Source organism: Podarcis tiliguerta, assembly GCF_965153285.1.
Source record: "Podarcis tiliguerta genome assembly, chromosome: 3".
Taxonomy (NCBI): Eukaryota; Metazoa; Chordata; class Lepidosauria; order Squamata; family Lacertidae; genus Podarcis; species Podarcis tiliguerta.
The window spans coordinates 7,938,142-7,957,176 of NC_139536.1; the positions used below are offsets into that span (position 1 = coordinate 7,938,142).

General features: G+C 45.1%; 1 long non-coding RNA gene across 1 annotated transcript; it reads left to right on the forward strand.

Annotated features, from left to right (window-relative positions):
- The first annotated feature begins 11,539 nt into the window (after positions 1-11,539).
- LOC310673978 lies at positions 11,540-14,916 on the forward strand. The gene is made up of 3 exons (XR_014509270.1): positions 11,540-11,700; positions 12,884-13,011; positions 14,767-14,916. It is a non-coding gene; the product is annotated as an uncharacterized lncRNA (long non-coding RNA).
- Positions 14,917-19,035: the final 4,119 nt, after the last annotated feature.

The window sequence follows — 19,035 nt, forward strand, 5'->3', positions numbered from 1 at the left end:
ACTTCAGAGAAGTGTGACTGGCCCAAGGTCACCCAGCAGCTGCATGTGGAGGAGTGGAGACGCGAACCCGGTTCACCAGATTACGAGACTACCGCTCTTAACCACTACACCACACTGGCTCTCTTCAGGCCACCTAAACTAGGAAATCATGGCATCAAGATTTTTATGAAGTCAAAGGCCTTTATTCCCGTCAAAGCGTCTCAAGAGCTCATCACAGCAGGTCTCCAAATGGTCTGCTGCAAAAGTAGACTACAAAAACGTGCATTATTCACACATTAGTGAATTATTCGCACATAATAATAATAATAATAATAATAATAATAATAATTTTTTATTTATATCCCACCCTCCCCAGCCGAAGCCGGGCTCAGGGCAGCTAACAACAATAAAATAATGCAACATTCTAAAATCATTTCATTAAAAAAATACTTCAAATCAAATTGATGGCAACCATTGGGATAGAGTTCTGTGAAGATTGCCAAAGGAGGGAGTCAGGCTGTGCCCTGGCCAAAGGCCTGGTGGAACAGCTCTGTCTTGCAGGCCCTGCGGAAAGATGTCAAGTCCTGCAGGGCCCTAATCTCTTGTGGCAGAGCGTTCCACCAGATCGGAGCCACAGCCGAAAAAGCCCTGGCTCTGGTTGAGGCCAGTCTAACCTCTCTGTGGCCCAGGATCTCCAATATGTTTTTGTTTGAAGACCGTAAGGTCCTCCGTGGTACATACCAGGAGAGACGGTCCCGTAGCTATGAGGGTCCTAGGCCGTATAGGGCTTTAAAGGTGGGGAAATTGCTTGCTAGAATGTGCATACCAGGCAAAAAAATGTGTACAAAAAAATCATCTGTTAGAAGAAACACAAAACTGTACAAATCTCCATGAAGATTTTTTTTTTTAAGGCAAATATATGCAGAAATGCAGCAAACCAAACTTAAAATGCAACTAAGAGAAATGAAATTGGCAAATACACACATCCCTAGGCTTAGCTATAGTCTGAGTTATGTTAGGGCATGGGACCTAATTCTTATAAGTGGAAATCAATGTTGAGGATGAAATGTTAGGTGAGTCATACAGATGTCTGCCGCTGCTTGGGCTTTAATTAGAAGATTGTGGCATTATATATTGCTTCTGTCAGGCAGGTAAACAAGATATACATACAGGAGAGAACAGCATGAATCTCTCTCCTCCCTCTATTGAAATGCTCAACCTGCCCTTGAATGCGTTTGATGGGATTATTTCAAAATCATAATCATTTCACCACGGGAGTATATGCCAGGAAAGTGAGCACTGCTTTGCATATTTGGAAATCAAGCTGAAGAAAAACAACACCCTGTAACCCTTCAGGCTATGACTGAGCCATTGTGCCAGGATATTTCTCTGGAGGAGGGCAATGTCTATTTACTATTACATTCTAATAGATTGTTGAATATTCTTTTATTTGATATAAGTTGTTTATTTCAAAGTTGTGCTTTTACTATGACTTCTTTGAATTCAATCAGACCATTATCAGGTGTGTGATCTTCGCTGTCTGTTTTGTTGTTTCTTCAACTTGAGAATCACCTTGTGTATCGCAGTACGGAAAGATGGCGTGAAAATTTAAAGTGAAATGAAAATGGGCGGGTGAAGAAGAGAGCCCGGGGGGGGGGGATTTTGAAAAATGTCCAGCATTTAAATGTCCAGCATTTAAAAAAAGAGTTTCCTTTTTTAAAAACTCAAGTTGGTTTGAGCTTGGGGCATTCAGTGGTACCTAGAGTTACAAATACCTTGGGTTATAAACACTTCGGGTTACAGACTCCGATAACCCGGAGGTAGTACCTCGGGTTGAAAACTTTACCTCAGGGTGAGAACAGAAATCATGCGGTGGCAGCGGGATGCCCCATTAGCTAAAGTGGTACCTCAGGTTAAGAATGGTTTCAGGTTAAGAACGGACCTCTGGAACGAATTAAGTTCGTAACCAGAGGTACCACTGTATATGGAGCCAACTGTCAGTTTAGTTGCAAAGTCCTTCTTGTGAGGCAACAAGGTGTCAACAAACCCACCTTGCCCTCTTCCAATCCCGAATTGTGAAGCCAGCTGCATTGGCTATTTTGTAATATAGAGGTTACAGCCATGAATTATATGTAGGTTGTCCTGAATCCAAATATCAGTTAAGCCAAGCGTCCAGGGCTCTGGAACGGAACCCGGACTTAAAACGAAGTACCACTGTACGGTCAAACCTCAGTTCTTGAACGGCTCTGTTTTTGATCGTTTCGGCTCCCGAACACCAAAAACACAGAAGTAAATGCTTTGGTTTTTGAACATTTTTCAGAACCCGAACGTCCGACGCGGCTTCTGCTTGAGTGCAAGAAGCTCTTGCAATCAGAAGCCATGCCTCAGTTGTCAAACGTTTCCGAAATCGAATTGTCTTCCAGAATGGATTGTGTTTGACAACTGAGATTTGACTGTATTTTTAAATAAATAAATAAATATCGTTACCTGGAGCAGCCATCAGCACAAAGAAGAGAACAGCTGTGAAAAGAGCAAAGATCTTCATGGCTGAAAAATTTGATAGCGTTTCAAGAGTTGACAAGATGTAGAGATGTTAGAGTAGTCCTTGTACTTAGCTTTTGTTTTTGCTGCAGTTGGATATTAGCTTAATTGTGCAAATATTTTCCTAGGTAACTGGGAAAGGATTCATAAGGAAGTTACAGCCCGAAGTCAATAGCCTGTTATCTAGATATTGCATGTAATTATCTAGACAGAACCTGAAAGAGGTAGCAGGTGGTGTTGCCTTATGTGCTAGTTGATCTTCCAATTAGTTTGGTATTGCCTAGTTGGACTGAAGGGACGCGGGTGGCGCTGTGGGTAAAAGCCTCAGCGCCTAGGGCTCGCCGATCGAAAGGTCGGTGGTTCGAAGCCCCGCGGCGGGGTGCGCTCCCGTTGCTCGGTCCCAGCGCCTGCCAACCTAGCAGTTCAAAAGCACTCCCGGGTGCAAGTAGATAAATAGGGACCGCTTACTGGCGGGAAGGTAAACGGCGTTTCCGTGTGCGGCTCTGGCGAGCCAGAGCAGCGATGTCACGCTGGCCACGTGACCCGGAAGTGTCTCCGGACAGCACTGGCCCCCGGCCTCTTGAGTGAGATGGGCGCACAACCCTAGAGTCTGTCAAGACTGGCCCGTATGGCCAGGGGTACCTTTACCTTTACCTTTAGTTGGACTGAAATCAGCTGTCCAGATTCCCACACAGGAGTCTTCTCAGACCCTACCTGCATAAACCATGGACTGAATTTAAAACCTTTCCCCTGTGCAATGAATGTACCCCACCACTGACCCACCATCAAATAAAGGTGGGGGGGGGCAGCAAGCATGAGCTATTTCAGCCTAATCTGCCCTGTGATGGTACATGGGAAAACCAGCATTTTCTCTCCGCAACTGGTTGCGTGGCATAAACTGCTACCATTTCCAGATTTATTTATTTTTTTGCTAAAAACATTTTCTTGACCCCAGCAAGCAGCTGCTCCAAGCAGCTAGAAATCTCTTCTTCCCCATGTTGACATTTGGATTGGACCTGCCATGCTTATGAGCAGGCATAGGCAAACTCGGCCCTCCAGATGTTTTGAGACTACAATTCCCATCATCCCTGACCACTGGTCCTGTTCGCTAGGGATGATGGGAGTTGTAGTCCTAAAAGATCTGGAGGGCCGAGTTTGCCTATGCCTGCTTATGAGCTTTGCAAGACACCACTCATGTTCATGTAAGCAATAGCAGTGGTAGCAGCAGCAGCAGAGGAAGCTGCTTGGGCGCCTGGGGCAGAGTGCCCAGGGGTGGGGCGAGGGCAGGGCAAGCCACCCATAGGGGCGGGGAGCACTGAGGGGTCTCCAGAGTCTGCCTGCCTCCTCCAACTCAGCTGCCCTACAGCTGGTGGGGAGGCAGCGGGCGGACCATTTGGGCAGCGCGGAGCCTGCGTGTGCCCAAGCCACCGCACGTGCCCATGCCACCCAGGAGAGGCACGTGGCTCGGAGGCGCTGCAGGCCCCGTGGTGAGTGCCGCCTGGCATTTTGACACCCCCCTCAGTGGTGACACCCGGGGCGACCCTCCCCCACTGCACTCCCCTTCCTCTGCCCCTGGGTAGCAGTAGTCGTAACAATAACAAAAAGAACAACAATTTTTATCCATATGAATAGGATAGCACCTTGTTTGCCTTTTATTTCTTTAAACATGGCTAGATGAATGATTAGGGACGCGGGTGGAGCTGTGGGTTAAACCACAGAGCCTAAGACTTGCCAATCAGAAGGTCGGCGGTTCGAATCCCCGCAACGGGGTGAGCTCCCATTGCTCGCACCCTGCTATTGCCAACCTAGCAGTTCAAAAGCTCATCAAAGTGCAAGTAGATAGATAGGTACCGCTCCGTCAGGAAGGTAAACGGCATTTCTGTGCGCTGCTCTGGTTCGCCAGAAGCTGCTTCGTCATGCTGGCCACATGACCCAGAAGCTGTACGCCGGCTCCCTCAGCCAATAAAGCGAGATGAGCACCACAACCCCAGAGTCGACCCCAGGGGTCCCTTTACCTTTTTAGATGAATGATTATGATCATGTCAAACTCTGAACAATACATTCAATGCAAGCTTCCAGATAGCCACTTATCTGGTCAACAGCACCCAGTGGCCATGAGGAACACTTACGAACTGCTGCTTTTCTTCTCTTTGAGAGTCCAAAAGTCTTGGAAGATTCACCTTATGCAGAAAAACTAGTACAGTCATACCTCGTGTTGCGTCCGCTTCATGTTGCGTCTTTTCAGGTTGCTTCCCATGGCAACCCAGAAGTACCAGAATGGGTTACTTCCAGGTTTCTCTGCTCACACATGCGCAGAAGCGCTAAATCATGCCAATCACCTGCAAGGATGCAGCACTTCGAGTTGTGGGCTTTTCATGTTATGAATGGACCTCCAGAACGGATCCCGTCCGTAAAACGAGGTACCACTGTAACATGTTTTGCAGGCCTTGATTGACTCTTTAACCCGTTCCTATTGGTGAGAAGTTTCAACAGCATCATTACTTGGTTTTGGCTTCCTTTGGATGACAGGGCACTTGAAACCTATGGCATTTTTTATAAAATTGCTTATTCTTTTTTTTGCAAATATGCAGGCAGCATATACTGTAAGTGGAGGCAAACGGCAGGGCAAAAGATCCACTACCTCACACTGGATGCAAAACATTCTTTCACTTGGGGGAACAAATCTGGTTTAGCCAAGATTTTAGTGTGCAGCTACCTGATTCAGAAACAATAAACCACAGAAGTACAGCAGTTTTTCTGCCTTGCCCTGAATTTTGTGTTGCTTTTTCAGCAGCCGGCCAAGCAATGTCTACAAAAAATAATTATACAGTCAAACCTCGGCTCCCGAATGGCTAGGTTTTGGAACGTTTAGGCTTCCGAACACCGAAAACCAAGAAGTAAATGCTCTGGTTTTCAAACGTTTGTTGGAAGCTGAATGTCCGAAGTAGCTCTTGCAACGAATCGGAAGCCATGCCTCAGTTGTCGAACATTTCAGAAGCCGAACAGGCTTCCAGAACGGATTACATTCGACAACTGAGGTTTGACTTTATTACAGAAAAATGTAAATACAAATGAATATATCAGTGCCAACAACACTTAACAATGCATAAATGATTGGGTCGTATTTGCAAAGCTTTTCCTTTGACTGGCAATTGATTCCAGCTACTTGCTCTGCTCTGCTCTGGTCAGACCTCACCTGGAGTACTGTGTCCAGTTCTGGGCACCACAGTTCAAGAAGGACACTGACAAACTGGAACGTGTCCAGAGGAGGGCAACCAAAATGGTCAAAGGCCTGGAAACGATGCCTTAGGAGGAACGGCTAAGGGAGCTGGGCATGTTTAGCCTGGAGAAGAGGAGGTTAAGGGGTGATATGATAGCCATGTTCAAATATATAAAAGGATGTCACATAGAGGAGGGAGAAAGGTTGTTTTCTGCTGCTCCAGAGAAGCGGACACGGAGCAATGGATCCAAACTACAAGAAAGAAGATTCCACCTAAACATTAGGAAGAACTTCCTGACAGTAAGAGCTGTTCGACAGTGGAATTTGCTGCCAAGGAGTGTGGTGGAGTCTCCTTCTTTGGAGGTCTTCAAGCAGAGGCTTGACAACCATATGTCAGGAGTGCTCTGATGGTGTTTCCTGCTTGGCAGGGGGTTGGACTCAATGGCCCTTGTGGTCTCTTCCAACTCTATGATTCTATGATACTTGCTGTGTCATGATCAAGTCCTGTTGACAGAGCAGCATTGACCAATCTTAGGTGTGCCTGATGCTCGTAACTGATTTACATCCTTGCAGATACTTCACACTTCCTTCCCAAATGGAAAGGAAAGGAAATTTTGGAACCAGAAAAAAAATGGCTCCTGAACAAAAATAATTGTAAGCAACAGCTATGGTGACAGAAGTGTGTCACATGGGTTTACAGACAGGGCCCAGCTGAAACTAACTGGTGACTTTGCAGCTTTGGTTGCAGACATGCACATAACCACACAGACGCCTTTCAATGAAACTTTTGAGTTCACCTTTCTCCCATTACCAGGATGCTTGTGTTGTAGAGGTCAGCACTGGGAGACCGGCCACTTCCCGCAGCTCTTTGGGCAACTGAACCAGTGTCCCAACCTTCCATTAGTGTGCTATACTTTTTCCCAGTGTTCTGGTACCAGGCTCTATACCACAGACCGAAGTGTCGTATAGGGAAGAGTTGGTCAGTTTCTTAGGCAACGTGAGGATGCTTCCCTGTCTTCTAATGCTCTCCTCTTCCAGCATAATGTGTAGCCAGCTTCAGGAGGTTTACTGTTGGCTGGGGAAATGATGCAAGGGGCTCTATCCAACCAAAGTTCACTTCCCCCTGCACCACCCTCTAAATCCAACTCTCCATTACCTAAATTGTGGAGAAATGGCCGTCCCTAATCATTTGTTTCAGTATGTCCTCTGAAGTCACTAGAGCTCCTGTGTTGCGTGGCAAGTCCCCTCCCCCCATGTGAAATGAAGACACAGGACACATTTAAGGTTAATGGGCGAAAAAGGCCACAACTTTATTGATTACAGGAATTGAGAGGTATTGGCCTTAGGCGTTGGTTCCTATCGACTACCCGGCATGGAGACTGGGAAGGGTTAACCACCAGCCGGGGGAGTCCTGCTGAAGTACGCCAACTAGGATCCCCTGGGTGTCACCGCTTGGGGGCGTGCCTTAGGCCCACACCTCCATAGACTTCGGACAGGGCAACGCCCACTGGAGTCCTTTACCAGACTACCCTTCGCTTTGGGGAAAGGTGATGGCGCCCCCCCCCTTCATTTGAGTAACAATTACCCCTGCCAATGCCTGCGTGGGGAGGGGGTGGGCCCGCAACCCCACCTCCTCTCCAGCTCGGAAGTGGCTTTGCTGTCTCCAGAATGGAGATGTGCAAAGAATTTATATATTACAATGGCTTATGTCCCTCCTGTCAGGTATACATCCTCGGCCCAGTATACCTGAAGGAGCGTCTGCACCCCCTTCGTTCAGCTTCCGAGGGCCTTCTGGCGGTTCCCTCACTGGCTGGGTTTCCCCAGCTCCTCTGGGTGGCTCCCAACATAATAATAATAATAATAATAATAATAATAATAATAATAATAATAATATAAAACTTCAAACAATAAAAACAAGGCTGCATTCAGATGTCTTCTAAAAGTCAGATAGTTGTTTATTTCCTTGACATCTGATGGGAGAGCATTCAACAGGAAGGGCACCACTACTGAGAAGGCCCTCTGCCTGGTTCCCTGTAGCTTCACCTTCTCCCGCCAGAAGGCCCTCAGAGTTGGACCTCAGTGTCCAGGCCAGACGATGGGGGTGGAGAAGCTCCTTCAGGTATACAGGACCAAGGCTGTTTAGGGCTTCAAATGTCAGCACTTTGAATTGTGCTCGGAAATGTGCTGGGAGCCAATGTAGGTCTTTCAGGACTGGTGTTTCCCCTGAGCCCTGTCTGTAAGCCCGTGTGATATACTTCTGTCTCCAACGCTGTTGTTGACAATTATTTAAGCAAAACGGCCAATTTGGCTGGTTTCAAAACACTGCTTCACATTGCTTCTGGGAAGGAAGAGTGAGATATCTGCAGGGATGCAAATCTGTAATGAGAATTGGGCACACCTACGATTGATCAACAGCTTCCTGTCATGTTTGATCAGTACATAGCGAGTGGGTGGAATCTATTGCCCGTCTAATCTATTGCCCGTCGAAGGAAAGGCCTTGCAATTATGACCCCATCGCTTATGAGAATCTCTGGTTTCTTCCAGATATCTTGGATTGCAACTGCTCTCATCCTTGACCATTGGCAATACTGACCAGGGTTGATCTGGCAGTTATCACACTGGGGAAGGGTGCCTTAGGGAAAATGAAGGATGGATGAATCTCTCAATTTCAATTTCAATCTTTCAATTTCATTTCTCTCAGTTTCTTTTTTTTTTTCCAGTTTTAAGTTTCTGCTCACCACATTTCTGAATCCGTTTGTAGCTTCTTTTTTAAATGGAAAATGTCCTCATGAAGATTCACCAATATTTTAATGCAAATTTCTCCCCATATATCTACACCGCTCTGTGTGCAATTTTGCTGACACAAACATTTCTACAAGCAATATATCCTATAATAATGCACGTTTTTATATGCCATTTTCACCAATACTATATATACACATGTTTCTGAAAGTGGGGATCAGGTAGGTTTGCATCAAAATCCTGACCAAAAAAGATTTGTACCCCAGCTGAAGAAATGGTTGTTTTCGTCCAATGTGTGGTAGTGAATCTGTTTGCCTGCTGCTTGCCTCGACTTCCATGCTGTCTGCAAATGTGTAAAATTAAAAGCAATTTATGTGCTACTTGACTGTTTGTAAATAAAACAATTTTACAAAAATGCCTGTGTCAACTCACCCAAAGGAGATTCAAACCAAGTAATGCTACCACTGAAACATTGCATCAATAGTTTCGTATTGGATCAGAACTGTCCTGGAAAGGTCCACAGACCTCATTTCTATGCAGAAGATGCATTCTCTGTTGAACCTATACTAGGTACAGGCATGACAAATGAAAGCAGAAAATGCCCCTGTCATGTGCCATGTTTAGACCAAGCAACAGACAAATTGGGAAGTTTAGTATTCCAGATTGTATGCAAATCTGTAAAAAAAAAATGTTCATGAAAATGTTGAGGAATTTTCATGAGAACTTTTTTTTTTATAAAAAGTAATTTGCAAGCCAGTGTTGAAATGTGATTAACTGTAAGATTAGAAAATGAGGTTCTTCGGACACCTCCAGAGATTGTCATTGATTGGGAAATGAATTTTAAAATGTGGTATCAATGAATGCCTAAAATGGAAGATATGTGAACAGCGCCAGATTTACGTATAAGCTATACAAGCTATAGCTTAGGGCCCCACTATCTTGGGGGCCCCCAAAAAATTTAAAGGGAAAAAAACTGCATGTACATTTCAAAAATATAATATAATATAATACAATATAATATAATATAATATAATATAATATAATATAATATAATATAATATAATATAATATAATATAATATAATATACCATTTCTTCTTAATTGTATTTCAATTCAACAATTATTTTTATAAAATACATATTTTGTTATGTGCAAATGGCTTTAGACACCTATTAAAGGTAAAGGGACCCCTGACCATTAGATCCAGTCGCAGACGACTCTGGGGTTGCGGCGCTCATCTTGCTTTACTCGCCGAGGGAGCTGGCATACAGCTTCCGGGTCATGTGGCCAGCATGACTAAGCCACTTCTGGCGAACCAGAGCAGCGCACGGAAACGCCGTTTACCTTCCCACCGGAGCGGTACCTATTTATCTACTTGCACTTTGACATGCTTTCGAACTGCTAGGTGGGCAGGAGCAGGGACCGAAGAACGGGAGCTCACCCCATTGCGGGGATTTGAACCGCCGACCTTCTGATCAGCAAGCCCTAGGCTCAGTGGCTTAGACCACAGCGCCACCTGCGACACCTATTAGGTCCATAAATTACCATACAGCATATATTCAACACAATAAACAGTGACAATTTGTTGTTGACAAAGGACAGCTGGACATATCAAGGGCCCCATTACCTTCAGTAGCTTAGGGTCTCATCAAACCTAAATCCAGCCCTGTATGTGAAGACCTCTCAATAAAATCAGGATGAATGCAGGATGTCAATGTGCATTGTTCCATGAACCCTGTGTTAACAAATCAGAATGAATGCTCAGTGAAGCAAAGGTACTGAACCCTCCAGGTATCCTTTTTATTGGGCATTCACAATGATTTGTGCTCATGATGGCATCAGGATTATTGCATGTGAGCCCCTACTTCCCTTGTTCAGCATAATTTGTTTTGCTTTCGTTAGTGGTCTCTGGTTGCCCATGCTTTCATAACTAAATCTTCTAACAGGCATGTATATTGTATTTTTTTGGAACCAACTGGGGAATCTTCTTCTTCTTCTGTGGCGATCACTTGTAGCTGAGTAAGATTGTCTTCCATAAACACAGTTTTAGCAATGAGTCTGTAAGTGACTGTGGAGGCCAATTCTGGACCCACGCATCCTTCCACAGTGGGGACATTGGTTCCCGGGCAGAAGCTGATCACGGTGTGGATTTGCCAAGCGTGCCTTCCTCTTAGCACATTTCTCCCTTGCATCCTGATTTTGAGTGTCTTCAAAAGCCCATGACACCTTTGGTAAAGGCTGTTCTCCAATTGGAGCGCTCGCAGGCCAGTGTTTCCCAGTTGTCAGTGTTTATACTACTTCTTTTTTTTTTAATTTGCCTTGAGAGAGTCTTTAAAACTCTTTTGTTGACCACCAGCTTCCCATTTTTAAGTTCGGAATTGAGTAGTTGCTTTGGAAGACAATCATCAGGCATCCGCACAACATGACCAGTCCAACAAAGTTGATGTTGAAGAATCATTGCTTCAACACTGGTGGTCTTTGCTTCATCCAGTACACTGGTATTAGTTCGCCTGTCTTCCCAAGTGATGTGTAAGATCACAACTTAGGGATATATTCCCCACATCTATCAACAATTGCTCTAGCGGCACAGGTTTATTATTTTTTTCAAAATTCCATGAAGTGGTAATAGATACAGCAGTATCTTGTATTTTCTCATGAAACTGTATTGAGCTGAGCGATAAGCAGCCCAGAGCCAGTCGTTACTGCCATAATTCCCCCCCCCCCCCCAGGTTTGCATAATTGTCTTTAGCTAAGGATTTAACTCTATTGAGATTCTTTGGGACTTCCCTTGAAATTTATTAATTTTAGCTTGGCAATTTTTAAGCATTCTAGGGTGGAAGAAGGTGAGGAAGACTTGGAAAAGGAACATAAAACTAGGAATTTGCATCATTTGATTAACATCAATTCCGGAATTACAAGTAATGTCTAGACAACAGGCTGTTGTCTTCAGGCTGTAACTTCCTTATGAATCCTTTCCCAACTTATCTAGGGAGATCTTTGCTTACTTGTGCTAATATGCAACTGCAGCAAAATATTGCACAGCACGCACAAGATGTCCAACCCATGGTGTGACAGGCTCCTTTTTGTCATATAAATACAAGGACCTTTCGAACATCTCTCCATCCCGCCATCTCTTGAAACACCAACCAGTCTTTCAGTCATGAAGATCTTTGCCTTCCTTGCAGCTGTTCTCTTCTTTGTGCTGATGGCTGCTCCAGGTAAGGTTACTTATTTATTTCATAAAAATTTATATGCCACTTGATTGTAGTAAAGCTCAAAGCAGTTCTATAGTGGATCCCTACATGGGGACTTTGGGAAAATATGCAACTGCTTGCTATCACGCTCTGTAGCATGGTGGACAACCAATGGGTCCTTGGATGTTTTGAGGCTCCACTTCCCTTGACGCCCAGTCACCATGACCACTGACCATGTGTGATTGGAGATGTAGTCCTTGCTCTATAGGAGCCAGGCTGCTAAGCAAGATTTGATGTCTTACTGTGTTTTAATTTGTTGAAAGCTGCCCAGTGTGGCTGGGGCAACCCAGTTAGAGGGGCAGCAAACAAACAAATATTATTATTATTATTATTATTATTATTATTCCTCTTCCTTTTGCTTACCTAATTTTCAGTGCTGGATTAGATGGGGGGGCAATAAACTTTGTTTGAATGCTGCAAAGATGGGACCTTATTTGGGTGGGTGATCCCATGTCCAGGAGAAAGAAAGGTTAACTGTTCAGGGTGGTGCAGTCCCTGTGGAGTAGAAATGTGTAGTTTGGGATGTTCCTGGATGCATCTTTGTCAATAGAGCCCCAAATAACCCCTGTGCCCAGGAGTGTATTTTACCAATTTCATCTGGTTTGTTAGCTATGGTCATTCCTGGACATGGAAAGCCAAACCATTATATTCCATGCATTGGTAACCTCAAAGCTGGGTTAATGGAATGTACTCTATGTGAGGCTGCCTGAGAAGTCCCGGAAATCATTCTCTTGTTATTTGGGTGGTTCTCAATAGGGGAAGGTGCCCCTGTCCAGTGCTCCAGCCACAGCCCCTTCTATTACCGCATTTTTCGCTCTATAAGACACACCAGACCACAGGACGCACCTAGTTTTTGGAGGAGGGAAACAAGAAAAAATAATATTCTGAATCTCAGAAGCCAGAACAGCAAGAGGGACCTCTGCGCAGCGATCCCTCTTGCTGTTCTGGCTTCTGGGATAGCTGTGCAGCCTGTATTTGCTCCATAAGACGCACACACATTTCCCCTTACTTTTTGGGAGGGAAAAAGTGAGTCTTATAGAGCAAAAAATACGGTAATTTGGCTACAGTCCTATTGGCAATCACCAGCTGAGTCTGCTATTAGCAGGAATGACAATGAGAACACAACTTGTTCTTTCTTTTGCTACAGCACTTGCGCAGAGGTCAGAGGCAGAATGTCACAGGATGGGTGGCAGCTGCCATAATGGCTTTTGCCCACCAGGCAAACATCACAAGGGACATTGTGGTAACCCAAAAAGATGGTGCTGCAGAAGATAGGTAAGAATTCTAGATGCATCTCCTGCCCTGCTGTCAGGATTGTTTTGTCCATTGGTTCTTTTTATCTAAGCCAGTTTGGAGAGGTCCCGGTGCAAATCAAAACCCAGGCTGGCTTTTAAGACCTATTAATGTATCTGGCAGGAGAATAAGAATAGCATATTTGTATACAGAACACAATAAGTAGGAATACTGCTGGCCAGAGTGAAAAAATAGCTTGGCATGTTCTTGTGTCTGTTACATGTGCCTGATCTGTAGAAGTTGCTGGGGCCAAGAAATGACCCACCCAGAACTTCTACATGCTTCTTCATAGGCTGTTAGGTTCCCACCTCAATTCCATCCATCCTGGAAGAGCCTACGAACTTGGCCCACTGTGTGCTGGTGATGCTTTCTAAAATGCTGAGCTGTACCATAGAGGCTGAGTCTGTCACCTGGGCAACTCTCTCCCTCTCCTGTTCTTCTGTTTATGATATGCAGGAAAGCAAAATGGTCCAAATCATTGTGAAATAGTTAATATAGAAATGGAGGTGCTTTCAAGACTTTTCCAAGGGATAGTTTCCCCTCCAAACCCCAATTCTGCCCCAGTATTTCTTCCAGGCCCTGCTACGGCTTAGCATTTGCAGTTGCTGATGCTTTCCTTAGGAAATACATGCTAACATCCAGCTTTTTTGAAAGAAATCTGGGCTACCTGAAGACTGGTTTTCTAGTTATGATCTGTAACAGAAGAGGAAGACAAAATGGTCTAGATCATTGTGACATAGTTAATATAGGAACTGAGGTGCTTTGGGGACTTTTCCAGGAGACAGTTCACATCTCCAAACCGCAGTTTTGTTCTAGTTTTTCTACCAAGTTCTGCTGTGGCTCAGAATTTGCAGTTGCTGATACTTTCCTTAGGAAACACATGCTAACATCGAGGGTTTTTCTGCAAAACAACAACACAAAACCTAAGTTACGTGAAGGATAGTGGAAGTACAACAATCAGAATGAATTGCTTTGGTCTTACTAAGCTTGACAAGAGCAGAGCCACAGGGAAGCTTTAAAAAATCAATTGGCCTTCTAATATTGATGTCGTGTATTATGTTAGGAGGAGAGTTGGATTCAAATCACTGGTGTATTTCAAGTTAGTCTGTATTTTACTCTAATAAATATTATTAAGATTCACAGAGAAAAATACAAAACTTAATATCCTTTTCCCTTTTTTTAACCACACCAAGACTATCTAAATACAGTAAAAACACAAAAAGGGGGAAGGAGAGACAAAGAAAGAAATAGAGGAGAAAAGAGGTTAAAAGAGAAAGGTAGAGAAAATAAGATTCGGAAAAGAAGGAACTTCTGATTTTTCACCTGTCCACTATTAAAATATATGTATTCACTACATCCAATCCAATATACCACCCAACAAAGTTAAGTCAGTATTTTTAAGGGGCAAACAACAAATTATCATGCTCAGAACCTATTCAAATCAGGAAAGGCCGATCTGTGTTTCTCCAGATGTTGCCAGATGTTGCCAGCCTACAGATCTCCCTCACCCTTGATCCCTTGTCATACTGGCTGTTGGGACCAATGGGAGGTGGGCTCCCACAACATCTGGCAAGCCACAGCATGATTTAAAGGATAAGCCCCATACCAATGTATTTCTCCTCTTTTTCTTTATATTAAAATCTGTGTTTGTGTTTTGCATCTGAATGTGTTCAGCTTTATCTATGTAATACAGCATTAAAAACTGCAGAATCTGACAATGTTCTCTCTTTCGCACAGATAACGTCAGGATGTTGGCTGCGTTACATCCATAGCCTGAACATTTTCATGGCCTCTGCAACCCGCTTCGCTACGCATTTGCGCTTTTAATGGAGCTGATTCTATGGTGATTGTTTTCCTTCTTCTGCTAATTAAAACTCATGCATTTGAGCACCTATGTTCTTTGTGTCTCTGCGTCTCTGTGCGTTCCCACAGCTGAATAAGCAACTTTATTTTAAAGCGCTTTTTAGAAACTCTTCCACACAGATGTCCTGTTCACTTTTCAGGCAGAAAACACATCTGCTGTCCTGCTCACCCAATTTAAAAAGGCACAAGGTTTGCCCTTCTTTTTACCTGCCTTGCAGTGCAGTCCCAGAAGTCTGTACAGTGTACCATTTCTTCTGATTTATTTAAAAAAAACACATAAACATAAATATATTTAAACTAAATATATTGAAGTGACTGTTCTGACATTATATTTTCAACCCCTTTCCCCCATCATCGCCTTTACCATTTTTCAAAGTTATTGAAAACTGGGTTGAGTTCTCCAGAACCACTCCAAGGTCTCTATCTGGATTACAAGCAGGGAGCATATTCCCATCAGTATATATGTGAAATTGAGTGGAGGGGAAGTCACTCCTATTATTATTATTATTATTATTATTATTATTATTATTATTATTATATTTATATCCCACCCATCCAGCTAGGTTTCCCCAGTCACTCTGGGCAGCTCCCAACAGAATATTAAAAACACAATAAAACATAAAACATTAAAAACGTCCCTAAACAAAGCTGCCTTCAGATGTCTTCTAAAAGTCAGATACTTGTTTATTTCCTTGACATCTGATGGAAGGGTGTTCCACAGGGCAGGCACAACTACCGAGAAGGCCCTCTGCCTGGTTCCCTGTACTTTCACTTCTTGCAGGGAGGGAACTGCCAGAAGACCCTCAAGTTGGACCTCAGTGTCTGGGCAGAACGAGGGGGGTGGAGACACTCCTTCAGGCATACTGGGCGGAGGCCATTTAGGGCTTTAAAGGTCAGCACCAACACTTTGAATTGTGCTTGGAAACATACTGGGAGCCAGTGTAGGTCTTTCAGCAACAGTGGGGCACCCAACAGGATGGTTGTGATGTGCCTCTGAATACCAGTAGCTGGGAATCGTAGGGAAGCAGAGTTCTGTTGAGCTCATGTCCAGCTTGCAGACTTCCCATGGGCACCTAGCTGACCACTGCAAGGACAGAATGCTAGACTAGGAGGGCCAATGGCCTGATCCTGCAGGCTTCCCTTATGAAACCGGATGAGGAAAGGCTGACTTGAGGAAGTTCTGCGCAAGACACAAGAAAGTTTTCTGGAGACGTTGGAGCACAGAGGCGGATGGAGCCACCTGGGCTGGGTGAAGGTGCAGCAGAGACTACAGGAGCACAGGGCGCCAAGGGACCGTCACATGATGAGAGGAAGCAAGGGCCAAGAAGAGCGAAGTACTGCTAAGAGCAGCCAGATCCAAGACAGGTGTGGGGGAATGAAGGTGTTGGGACTTTCTTAGACTTGACACAGCCCCCCAACCCAGCCCAAACCTACACCAAACATCAACTATGACAGAAGAGCTGGAAAAGAAGCAGCATATGACCACATGATGTTGCTTTATGTACGAGCCAGTTTTGTAATTAGTTCAGTATTGTTACAAGTGGGTCTGAGACCCTCAAAATAAAATCTGAACAAAATTGGTGAAGCAGCAAAGAGTAGATTGATTACAAAAACATTCTTGCAAATAGGCACACCCAAAGTTAGTAAAACAAAGCTTATATTCTCTATTTCCTAAGCACAGGTTCCCTCCCTTATCTCCCCCTTGGGTGGGGACTACAAGGGGCTACAAGGTTTACAGCCTATCACAACTGCCATATTACCCTATTAGCATTATTCATTATTTCCCATATTTGGTCTATTTCCTATGCAACTATTTGTTAAGCCAAGCAAAAATACCTGGAGGTAAGTGTGAATCGGTCTCAGTATTTGCTGAGCCGTGTGTATTTATCACACCAACATCCTGATCATTAGTAGATGTCAGCAAGTTCTATACTTGCCGACGCCTGCTAATCTGAACTGTCTGAGATTGCCTAGTGTCCTTGTACAAAGCAATATTTCTGTCTGAGGCTGCCTAGTCACTGTAGCCTTGTATCTTTATTACAGGGATGTGGGTAGTGCCGTGGGCTTGCCGATCAGAAGCCTGGCGGTTCGAATACCCGTGACGGGGTGAGCTCCTATTACTCTGTCCCAGCTCCTGCCAACTTGCAGTTTGAAAGCACACCAGTGCAAGTAGATAAATAGGTACTGATGTGGCGGCAAGTTAAACAGTGTTTCTGTGCACTCTGGTTTCCATCATGGTGTCCCATTGTGTCAGAAACAGTTTAGTCAGTGCAAGTAGATAAATAGGAACCGCTGCGGTGGGAAGGTAAATGGCGTTTCTGTACAATCTGGCTTCCGTCACAGTGTCCCATCTTGCCAGAAGTGGTCTTCTCATGCTGACCACGTGATCTGGAAACCTGTCTGTGGACAAATGCCAGCTCCCTCGGCCTGAAAGCGAGATGAGCGCCGCAACCCCATAGTCGCCTTTGACCTGACTTAACCCTCCAGGGGTCCCTTAACTTTTACCTTTACCTGTATCTTTATGTGAATGAAAGCAACATTATGCCTGAGGTTTTCAGCAGCTGGAACCTGTTGGGTGTAGTGAAGGGTTAACCTTCTATGCCTCGAGACTGAGGGGAAGGGCTTACAAGGGAAGTAAGCCAGGATGTGACGAAAGCAGCTTGGAATGCTGTGAGCTTAGTGGAAATCAAAAGCAGCTTGTTGTGACGCTGCAAGCAGAGAGAGAAAATGCAGCTTGAGACAGATGGATATTAGACTTTGTAAATACATGTTTTTTGTAACAATAAAGAGACTTTAGACAGAAGCAACGTTTTGAGAACTGCTCTTTCATCACACGACTGCTGTGCTACTTTGCTAATTGCTTTACGACCTGCAGAGGCTCGCAGGGGGAAGCGTGCTGGACGCAGAACAATAAAGCAATAAATCTATCCAAGAGGTTATCGGAACAGGTTATGGATCAACGCGAAGCGTGTGAGAAAGGGCTTTGAAGCTTTATTTGCTGAACGTCAGTTTGATCGACTGCCAAGCCTTCAGAGGGCAGATCGGAGGACGCTGACAGAGACGGAGCTGAGAGAGAGCCACATTGTCCGGGAATGACCAGTTTGTCTGCAGAGTGAGTACAAATCGGCTGCTCTTGCTAAAGGCCAACAGAAGGGAAGGGGCAATGGCTCAGCCGCCTAATGGACATGGCTTTGAGTTTAAACTACCATGTCAGAAACTGGATAGCCACAATTGGCTGGAGTGGAGCTTTCAAGTAGAGCTGATCCTAGTTGGGGAGCAGCTGTGGGACGTAATTCAGCCTCCACACAATGCAGCTGGGAAAGCAGAGGCTGAAAGGGCTGCAGAGCAAAGTGAAGTTGAGAAGCATGTGCTTGCTTTTTTGGCTGAAAATGTGGATGCTCATCTAGTGCCTGTTGTCCTGGATGCAAAAAGGCCAGGGGCCGCTTGGCTAGCACTCCGAGAGGCTTGTGAAGCTGGGGTGGGAAGCAAGGGCCGAGACGTGGCTGCATCCAGAAGGGAGAGGCAAGATGGCGCCGGCCACATTCTTGAGAGCCGATACACAGCTGGGAGGAGCTGGGAGCCCCCAGGGGGGGGCAAAGGGACTGTTGCTGTTGCTGACAAAGCTGCTGGTGCTTTTGCTGAGCCTGGGAGCTGTATGGATGCTGCAATGTGTCTGTGTGAGGAGCCTGGAGAGAGGCCAAGTGTTGGGAGCCCTTTACCCACCAGAGGGGGTGCAGGAAAACGTCCTGGGGGCCCCGTGAGCAGTGGGGGGGCAGTGAGCAGTGAAAGCTCAGAGACGCCTCTTTCTCCAAAAGCTGCCAAGAGTTGTTTACGCCAAGAGCTAAAGCCTAGCCGTGCTGGAGGCTTCAAGGCCAGCCACCTGCAGCAAGTAGAGATAAGAGCTGTGGAGTTGTGTGGGAACGCCGAGACAAGTCCAGTCTCCATGGCAACTTAGAGAGTTGCATCTACGGAAGCTGTGAAGGTCGTGGGCAAGTCTTCCTGCCGGGGGGGGTCTGTTGCCGTGATAACCAGAGAGAAGATCTGCAGAAGCCCCAAGGAGGGGGGGTAGCGAGAAGATTGCTGCCATGGTGACCCAGGAATGTCAACAACAAAACTTTCTCACTGTAATAATTGACTCAGAGC